Genomic DNA, 9,530 nt, shown 5'->3' with positions numbered 1-9,530 from the left:
ATTGTTGATTAAGCTCATTTATCTGTTCTTGAGGATTAGGGTCATTGACTACTGCCATGACTTCCTCTTTTGGAGAGAACTCATTGCTAGAGTACAAATATTGGTTTCTAGCAACAGTGTCTATAAGCTCTTGAGCTTCTTCAATTGTCTTCCTCATGTGTATAGATCCACCAGCTGAGTGGTCTAAAGACATCTGAGCTTTTTCTGTAATCCCATAGTAGAAGATGTCTAACTGTACCCACTCTGAAAACATTTCAGAGGGACATTTCCTTAGCATACCTCTATACCTCTCCCAGGCATTATAAAGGGATTCATTATCCTCTTGTTTAAAGCCTTGGATGTCCAGCCTTAACTGTGTCATCCTTTTTGGAGGGTAAAAATGATTCAAGAATTTGTCTGACAACTGTTTCCATGTCTTTATGCTTGCTGTAGGTTGGTTATTCAACCACCTTTTAGCTTGATCTTTTACAGCAAATGGAAACAGTAATAGTCTGTAGACATCCTGATCTACCTCTTTATCATGTACTGTGTCAGCAATTTGTAAAAACTGTGCCAGAAACTCAGTAGGTTTTTCCTGTGGAAGACCGGAATACTGGCAGTTTTACTGCACTATGATAATGAGTTGAGGATTTAGTTCAAAGCTGCTTGCTTTGATGGGGGGTGTACAGATGCTACTCCCATATGCAGCTGTAATGGGGTTAGCATATGACCCCAGAGTCCTCTTGGACTGATTAATCCCACTTAAGTCCATAATGGACAAAAGGGAAATGATGATGATTGCAAGGAGATAATTTTTCTTTTTTTGAATTTACGAAAAAAATAGAATAAAACAAAATAAAATTAAAATAAAAATTCGAAAATAAAAAAGAAAATAAGATCAAAGCAAATTGAAAACTGAATCAATGAGTTAATTAAAAAGATTTTGAGAAAAGCAATTAGAAAGATATGATTGAAAAATTTTTATGAAAAAGATTTGATTTTGAAAAGAGGAAAGAGAAAAACACAAAAAGACACCAAACTTAAATTGTTGAGGTGTGAAAATGAAGGAGTGAAGGAGGGTTTATATAGGAGAAGGGGAGAGGGATGTTCGGCCATTTGAGGGTGGGTTTGGGTGGGAAAGTGGTTTGAATTTGAATGGTGGGGTAGGTGGGGTTTTATGAAGGATGGATGTGAGTGGTGAAGAGAAAGATGGGATTTGATAGGTGAAGGGTTTTTGGGGAAGGGGTGTTGAGGTGATTGGTGAATGGGTGAAGAAGAAGAGAGAGAGTGGTGGGGTAGGTGTCAAGGAAAAGTCATCCCTGCACCAAATGGCATTCAAAATCACGTTTTGAGCCAATTCTGGCGTTAAACGCCGGGCTGGTGCCCATTTCTGGCGTTTAACGCCAGCTTCTTGCCCTTCTCTGGCGTTTAACGCCAGTCTGGTGCCCCCTTCTGGCGTTAAACGCCCAGAATGGTGCCAGACTGGGCGTTAAACGCCCAACAGCTAACCTCACTGGCGTTTAAACGCCAGTGGGTGCGTCCTTCAGGGTGTGCTGTTTTTCTTCCTGTTTTTCATTTTGTTTTTGCTTTTTTCATGGATTTTGTGACTTCTTATGATCATCAACCTACAAAAGACATAAAATAACAAAAGAAAATAGTTAATTATAAAACATTGGGTTGCCTCCCAACAAGCGCTTCTTTAATGTCATTAGCTTGACAGTGGGCTCTCATGGAGCCTCACGGATACTCAGAACCATGTTGGGACCTCCCAACACCAAACTTAGAGTTTGAATGTGGGGGTTCAACACCAAACTTAGAGTTTGGTTGTGGCCTCCCAACACCAAACTTAGAGTTTGACTGTGGGGGCTCTGTTTGGCTCTGTTTTGAGAGAAGCTCTTCATGCTTCCTCTCCATGATGACAGAGGGATATCCTTGAGCCTTAAACACCAAGGACTCTTCATTCACTTGAATGATCAACTCTCCTCTATCAACATCAATTACAGCCTTTGCTGTGGCTAGGAAGGGTCTGCCAAGGATGATGGATTCATCCATGCACTTCCCAGTCTCTAGGACTATGAAATCAGTAGGGATGTAATGGTCTTCAACTTTAACCAGAACATCCTCCACAAGTCCATAGGCTTGTTTTCTTGAGTTGTCTGCCATCTCTAGTGAGATTTTTGTAGCTTGCACCTCAAAGATCCCTAACTTCTCCATTACAGAGAGGGGCATGAGGTTTACACTTGACCCTAAGTCACACAAGGCCTTCTTGAAGGTCATGGTGCCTATGGTGCAAGGTATTGAAAACTTCCCAGGATCCTGTCTCTTTTGAGGCAGTTTCTGCCTAGACAAGTCATCCAGTTCTTTGGTGAGCAAAGGGGGTTCATCCTCCCAAGTCTCATTTCCAAATAACTTGTCATTTAGCTTCATGATTGCTCCAAGGTATTTAGCAACTTACTCTTCAGTGACATACTCATCCTCTTCAGAGGAAGAATACTCATCAGAGCTCATGAATGGCAGAAGTAAGTCCAATGGAATCTCTATGGTCTCATTTTGAGCCTCAGATTCCCATGGTTCCTCATTGGGGAACTCATTGGAGGTCAGTGGACGTCCAGTGAGGTCTTCCTCAGTGGCGTTCACTGCCTCTTCTTCCTCCCAGAATTCGGCCATGTTGATGGCCTTGCACTCTCCTTTTGGATTTTCTTCTGTATTGCTTGGGAGAGTACTAGGAGGGAGTTCAGTAATTTTCTTGCTCAGCTGACCCACTTGTCCTTCCAAATTTCTAATGGAGGACCTTGTTTCAGTCATGAAACTTTGAGTGGTTTTGATTAGATCAGAGACCATGGTTGCTAAGTCAGAGTTATTCTGCTTAGAACTCTCTGTCTGTTGCTGAGAAGATGATGGAAAAGGCTTGCTATTGCTAAACCTGTTTCTTCCACCATTATTGTTATTGAAACCTTGTTGAGGTCTCTGTTGATCCTTCCATGAAAGATTTGGATGATTCCTCCATGAAGGATTATAGGTGTTTCCATAGGGTTCTCCCATGTAATTCACCTCTTCCATTGAAGGGTTCTCAGGATCATAAGCTTCTTCCTCAGATGAAGCTTCCTTAGTACTGCTTGGTGCATTTTGCATTCCAGACAGACTTTGAGAAATCATATTGACTTGTTGAGTCAATATTTTGTTCTGAGCCAATATGGCATTCAGAGTGTCAATCTCAAGAACTCCTTTCTTCTGACTGGTCCCATTGTTCACAGGATTTCTTTCAGAAGTGTACATGAATTGGTTATTTGCAACCATTTCAATCAGTTCTTGAGCCTCAGTAGGCGTCTTCTTCAGATGAAGAGATCCTCCAGAAGAGCTATCCAAGGACATCTTGGACAGTTCAGAGAGACCATCATAGAAAATTCCTATGATGCTCCATTCAGAAAGCATGTCAGAAGGACATCTTCTGATTAATTGTTTGTATCTTTCCCAAGCTTCATAGAGGGATTCTCCTTCCTTCTGTCTGAAGGTTTGGACTTCCACTCTAAGCTTACTCAATTTTTGAGGTGGAAAGAACTTTGCCAAGAAGGCATTGACTAGCTTTTCCCAAGAGTCCAGGCTTTCTTTAGGTTGTGAATGCAACCATGTTCTAGCTCTGTCTCTTACAGCAAAGGGGAATAGCATAAGTCTGTAGACCTCAGGGTCAACCCCATTAGTCTTGACTGTGTCACAGATTTGCAAGAATTCAGCTAAAAACTGATGAGGATCTTCCAATGGAAGTCCATGGAACTTGCAATTCTGTTGCATTAGAGAAACTAATTGAGGCTTAAGCTCAAAGTTGTTTGCTCTAATGGCAGGGATAGAGATGCTTCTCCCATAGAAGTCGGGAGTAGGTGCATTAAAGTCACCCAGCACCTTCCTTGCATTGTTGGCATTGTTGTTGTTTTCGGCTGCCATGTGTTCTTCTTCTTTGAAGAATTCGGTTAGGTGCTCTAAAGAGAGTTGTGCTTTGGCTTCTCTGAGCTTTCTCTCCAAGGTCCTCTCAGGTTCAGGATCAGCCTCAACAAGAATGCCTTTGTCTTTGCTCCTGCTCATAAGAAAGAGAAGAGAACAAGAAAATGTGGAATCCTCTATGTCACAGTATAGAGATTCCTTGAAGTGTCAGAGGAAAAGAAGAGTAGAAGACAGAAGTAGAAAATTCGAACTTATCAAAGGGGATGGAGTTCGAATTTTGCATTAAGGGATATTGTTAGTCCATAAATAGAAGGATGTGAGAAGGAGGGAAGTGATTTTCGAAAATTAAGTAGAAAATTTGAAAACATTTTTTTTTGAAAAACATTACTTAATTTTCGAAAATGAAAATGGAAAAGAAATCAAGTGATTTTTGAAAAAGATTTTGAAATTAGAAATAAAAAAGATTTGATTGAAAACTATTTTGAAAAAGATGTGGTTAAGAAGATATGATTAGTTTTAAAAAGATGTGATTGAGAAAATATGATTTGAAAAACATTTTAAAAAAGATTTGATTTGAAAATTAAAAACTTGACTAACAAGAAAAGATATGATTCAAACATTAAACCTTTCTCAACAGAAAAGGTAACATACTTGAAATGTTGAATCAAATCATTAATTGATAGTAAGTATCTTTAAAAATGGAAAGAAATTGGTTTTGAAAAAGATTTGATTGAAAAATTGATTTGAAAAAGATTTGATTTTGAAAAGATTTTGAAAACTTTGAAAGAAATTTGATTTGAAAACAAAATCTTCCCTTCTAGCCATCCTGGCGTTAAACGCTCATAATGGTGCACATTCTGGCGTTTAACACCCAAAATGCTACCCTTTTGGGCGTTAAACGCCCAACCAGGTACCCTGGCTGGCGTTTAAACGCCAGTCTGTCCTTCTTCACTGGGCGTTTTGAACGCCCAGCTTTTTCTGTGCATTTCCTCTGCTGTATGTTCTGAATCTTCAATTCTCTGTATGATTGACTTGAGAAGACACAAAGAAAAAATATTTTTGGATTTTTGATAATAAGGAAAAATCAAAATGCAACAAGAATCAAATAACAATGCATGCAAGACACCAAACTTAGCAGTTTGTATACTACTGACACTAACAGGATGAAAATGCATATGAGACACACAAAACACTCAAGTCAATAGAATTCAAAGATTAGAGCAAGTAAATTGTCAAGAACATCTTGAAGATCACCAAGATACATGAATGCATGCATGCAATTGACACCAAACTTAAGATGAGACACTAGACTCAAACAAGAAACATACAATATTTTTGGATTTTATGACTTTTTTGAATTTTTTTGTGTTTTTCGAAAATTAAGTGGAAAAAAGTATCAAAATTCTTAATGAGAATTCCAGGAATCAGTGCAATGCTAGTCTAAGACTCCGGTCCAGGAATTAGACATGGCTTCACAGCCAGCCAAGCTCTCAAAGAAAGCTTCGGTCCAAAACACTAGACATGGCCAAAGGCCAGCCAAGCCTTAGCAGATCACTGCTCCAAAAGCAAGATTGATAGAAATCAACAAGCTCTTGTGATGATAAGTTGAAACCTCGGTCCAATGAGATTAGACATGGCTTCTCAGCCAGCCAGACTTCAACAAATCATCATGAAACTCTAGAATTCATCTTCAAGAATTTCGAAAAAAAAATAAATACCTAATCTAAGCAACAAGATGAACCGTCAGTTGTCCAAACTTGAACAATCTCTGGCAATAACGCCAAAAACTTGGTGTTGTTGCCGGACCTTGGCACTGATGTTACCTAAAGCTTGCTCAAAACTTGAACAATCCCCGGCAACGGCGCCAAAAACTAGGTGTTGTTGCCGGATCTTGGCACTGATGTTACCAAAAGCTTGCTCAAAACTAGAACAATCCCCGGCAACGGCGCCAAAAACTTGGTGCGCGAAATTGTGAACAATACTTTTTCACAACTCTCATAATCCCCGGTCATGAACCCCAAAAACTTGGTGTTCAATACCATGGCATTACACAACTTCGCACAACTAACCAGCAAGTGCACTGGGTCGTCCAAGTAATAAACCTTACGCGAGTAAGGGTCGATCCCACGGAGATTGTTAGTATTGAAGCAAACTATGGTCATCTTGTAAATCTTAGTCAGGCAAACTCAAATGGTAATGGTGATGAACGAAAATAACAAAAAGGTAAAGATAGAGATACTTATGTAATTCATTGGTAGGAACTTCAGATAAGCGCATGAAGATGCCTTCCCTTCCGTCTCTCTGCTTTCCTACTGTCTTCATCCAATCCTTCTTATTCCTTTCCATGGCAAGCTTGTGTAGGGTTTCACCATTGTCAGTGGCTACCTCCCATCCTCTCAGTGAAAACGATTGCATATGCTCTGTCACAGCACGCGGAATTCATCTGTCGGTTCTCAATCAGGCCGGAATAGAATCCAGTGATTCTTTTGCGTCTGTCACTAACGCCCCGCCTTCAGGAGTTTGAAGCACGTCACAGTCATTCAATCATTGAATCCTACTCAGAATACCACAGACAAGGTTAGACCTTCCGGATTCTTTTGAATGCCGCCATCAGTTCTTGCCTATACCACGAAGACTCTGATCTCACAGAATGGTTGGCTCATTTGTCTGACGAGCACTCGGTTGTCAGGCGATCAACCATGCATCGTTCAATCAGTAATCCAAGAGATATTCACTAAAGCCTTGATTGCTTGTAGAACAAAAGTGGTTGTCAGTCACCTTGTTCATGGGTGAGAATGATGATGAGTGTCACGGATCATCACATTCATCAAGTTGAAGAACAAGTGATATCTTAGAACAAGAACAAGCGGAATTGAATGGAAGAACAATAGTAATTGCATTAATACTCGAGGTACAGCAGAGCTCCACAGCTTAATCTATGGTGTGTAGAAACTCCACCGTTGAAAATACATAAGCATAAGGTCTAGGCATGGCCGAATGGCCAGCCTCCCAATGATCTAAGATAGCATCAAAACAAGGATAACTACCCCGATATCTCAATACAATAGTAAAAGGTCCTACTTATAGAAAACTAGTAGCCTAGGGTGTACAGAGATGAGTAAAAGACATAAAAATCCACTTCCGGGCCCACTTGGTGTGTGGTTGGGCTGAGCAATGAAGCATTTTCGTGTAGAGACTCTTCTTGGAGTTAAACGCCAGCTTTTATGCCAGTTTGGGCGTTTAACTCCCATTTGGGTGCCAGTTCCGGCGTTTAACGCTGGAATTCCTGAGGGTGACTTTGAACGCCGGTTTGGGCCATCAAATCTTGGGCAAAGTATGGACTATCATATATTGCTGGAAAGCCCAGGATGTCTACTTTCCAAAGCCGTTGAGAGCGCGTCTATTGGGCTTCTGTAGCTCCAGAAAATCCACTTCGAGTGCAGGGAGGTCAGAATCCAACAGCATCTGCAATCCTTTTTGGCCTCTGAATCAGATTTTTGCTCAGGTCCCTCAATTTCAGCCAGAAAATACCTGAAATCACAGAAAAACACACAAACTCATAGTAAAGTCCAGAAAAGTGAATTTTAACTAAAAACTAATAAAAATATACTAAAAACTAACTAGATCATACCAAAAACATACTAAAAACAATGCCAAAAAGCATACAAATTATCCGCTTATCACAACACCAAACTTAAATTGTTGCTTGTCCTCAAGCAACTGTAAATCAAATAAGATAAAAAGAAGAGAATATGCAATGAATTCCAAAAACATCTATGAAGATCAGTATTAATTAGATGAGCGGGGCTTTTAGCTTTTTGCCTCTGAACAGTCTTGGCATCTCACTCTATCCTTTGAAGTTCAGAATGATTGGCTTCTTTAGGAACTTAGAATCCAGATAGTGTTAATGATTCTCTTAGTAAAGTATGATGATTCTTGAGCATAGCTACTTATTGAGTCTTGGCTGTGGCCCAAAGCACTCTGTTTTCCAGTATTACCACCGGATACATACATGCCACAGACACATAATTGGGTGAACCTTTTCAGATTGTGACTCAGCTTTGCTAAAGTCCCCAATTAGAGGTGTCCAGGGTTCTTAAGAACACTCTTATTTGCCTTGGATCACAACTCTTATTTCTCTATATATTTTTTTCGTTTTCTTTTCCTTTTTCTCTCTTTTTTTTTCGTTTTTTTTTAATAGAAATGCTTTTTCTTGCTTCAAGAATCATTTTTATGATTTTTCAGATCCTCAGTAACATGTCTCCTTTTTCATCATTCTTTCAAGAGCCAACATTCATGAACCACAAATTCAAAAGACATATGCACTGTTTAAGCATACATTCAGAGAACAAAAATATTGCCACCACATCAAAATAATTAAACTGTTATAAAATTCAAAATTCATGCAATTCTTTCTTTTATCAATTAAGCACATTTTTATTTAAGAAAGGTGATGGATTCATAGGAAATTCATAACTTTAAGGCATAGACACTAAGACACTAATGATCACAAGACACAAACATGGATAAACATAAGCATAAAATTTGAAAAACAGAAGAATAAAGAACAAGGAAATTAAGGAACGGGTCCACCTTAGTGATGGCGGCTCTTTCTTCCTCTTGAAGATCCTATGGAGTGCTTGAGCTCCTCAATGTCTCTTCCTTGTCTTTGTTGCTCCTCCCTCATGATTCTTTGATCTTCTCTAATCTCATGAAGGATGATGGAGTGTTCTTGATGTTCCACCCTTAGTTGTCCCATGTTGGAACTCAACTCTCCTAGGGAGGTATTTAATTGCTCCCAATAGTTTTGTGGAGGAAAGTGCATCCCTTGAGGAATCTCAGGGATCTCATGATGAGTGGGATCTCTTGTGTGCTCCATCCTTTTCTTAGTGATGGGCTTGTCCTCATCAATGGGGATGTCTCCCTCTATGTCAACTCCAATTGAATAACAGAGGTGACAAATGAGATGAGGAAAGGCTAACCTTGCCAAGGTAGAGGACTTGTCCGCCACCTTATAGAGTTCTTGGGCTATAACCTCATGAACCTCTATTTCTTCTCCAATCATGATGCTATAGATCATGATAGCCCGGTCTATGGTAACTTCGGACCGGTTGCTAGTGGGAATGATTGAGCTTTGTATAAACTCTAACCATCCTCTAGCCACGGGCTTGAGGTCATGCCTTCTTAATTGAACCGGCTTTCCTCTTGAATCTCTCTTCCATTGGGCGCCCCCTTCACATATGACTGTGAGGACTTGGTCCAACCTTTGATCAAAGTTGACCCTTCTAGTGTAAGGATGTTCATCTCCTTGCATCATAGGCAAGTTGAACGCCACCCTCACACTCTCCGGACTAAAATCCAAGTATTTCCCCCGAACCATAGTAAGATAATTCTTTGGATTCGGGTTCACACTTTGGTCATGGTTCTTGGTGATCCATGCATTGGCATAGAACTCTTGAACCATCAAGATTCTGACTTGTTGAATGGGGTTGGTAGGAACTTCCCAACCTCTTCTTCGGATCTCATGTCGGATCTCCGGATATTTACCCTTTTTGAGTGAAAAAGGGACCTCGGGGATCACCTTCTTCAAGGCCACAACTTCATAGAAGTGGTGT

The 9,530-nt window shown here is 40.1% G+C and overlaps 1 non-coding gene across 1 annotated transcript; it reads left to right on the top strand.

Moving 5' to 3' along the window:
• The first annotated feature begins 3,405 nt into the window (after positions 1 to 3,405).
• On the top strand, positions 3,406 to 3,513 carry LOC112700401 (small nucleolar RNA R71). Its single transcript, XR_003153307.1, has one exon. It is a non-coding gene; the product is annotated as a small nucleolar RNA R71 (small nucleolar RNA).
• The last annotated feature ends 6,017 nt before the right edge of the window (positions 3,514 to 9,530 follow it).

The sequence above is a fragment of the Arachis hypogaea genome, chromosome 6 (genome assembly GCF_003086295.3).
Source record: "Arachis hypogaea cultivar Tifrunner chromosome 6, arahy.Tifrunner.gnm2.J5K5, whole genome shotgun sequence".
NCBI lineage: Eukaryota > Viridiplantae > Streptophyta > Magnoliopsida > Fabales > Fabaceae > Arachis > Arachis hypogaea.
This window is presented reverse-complemented; position numbering and strand designations above follow the sequence as displayed.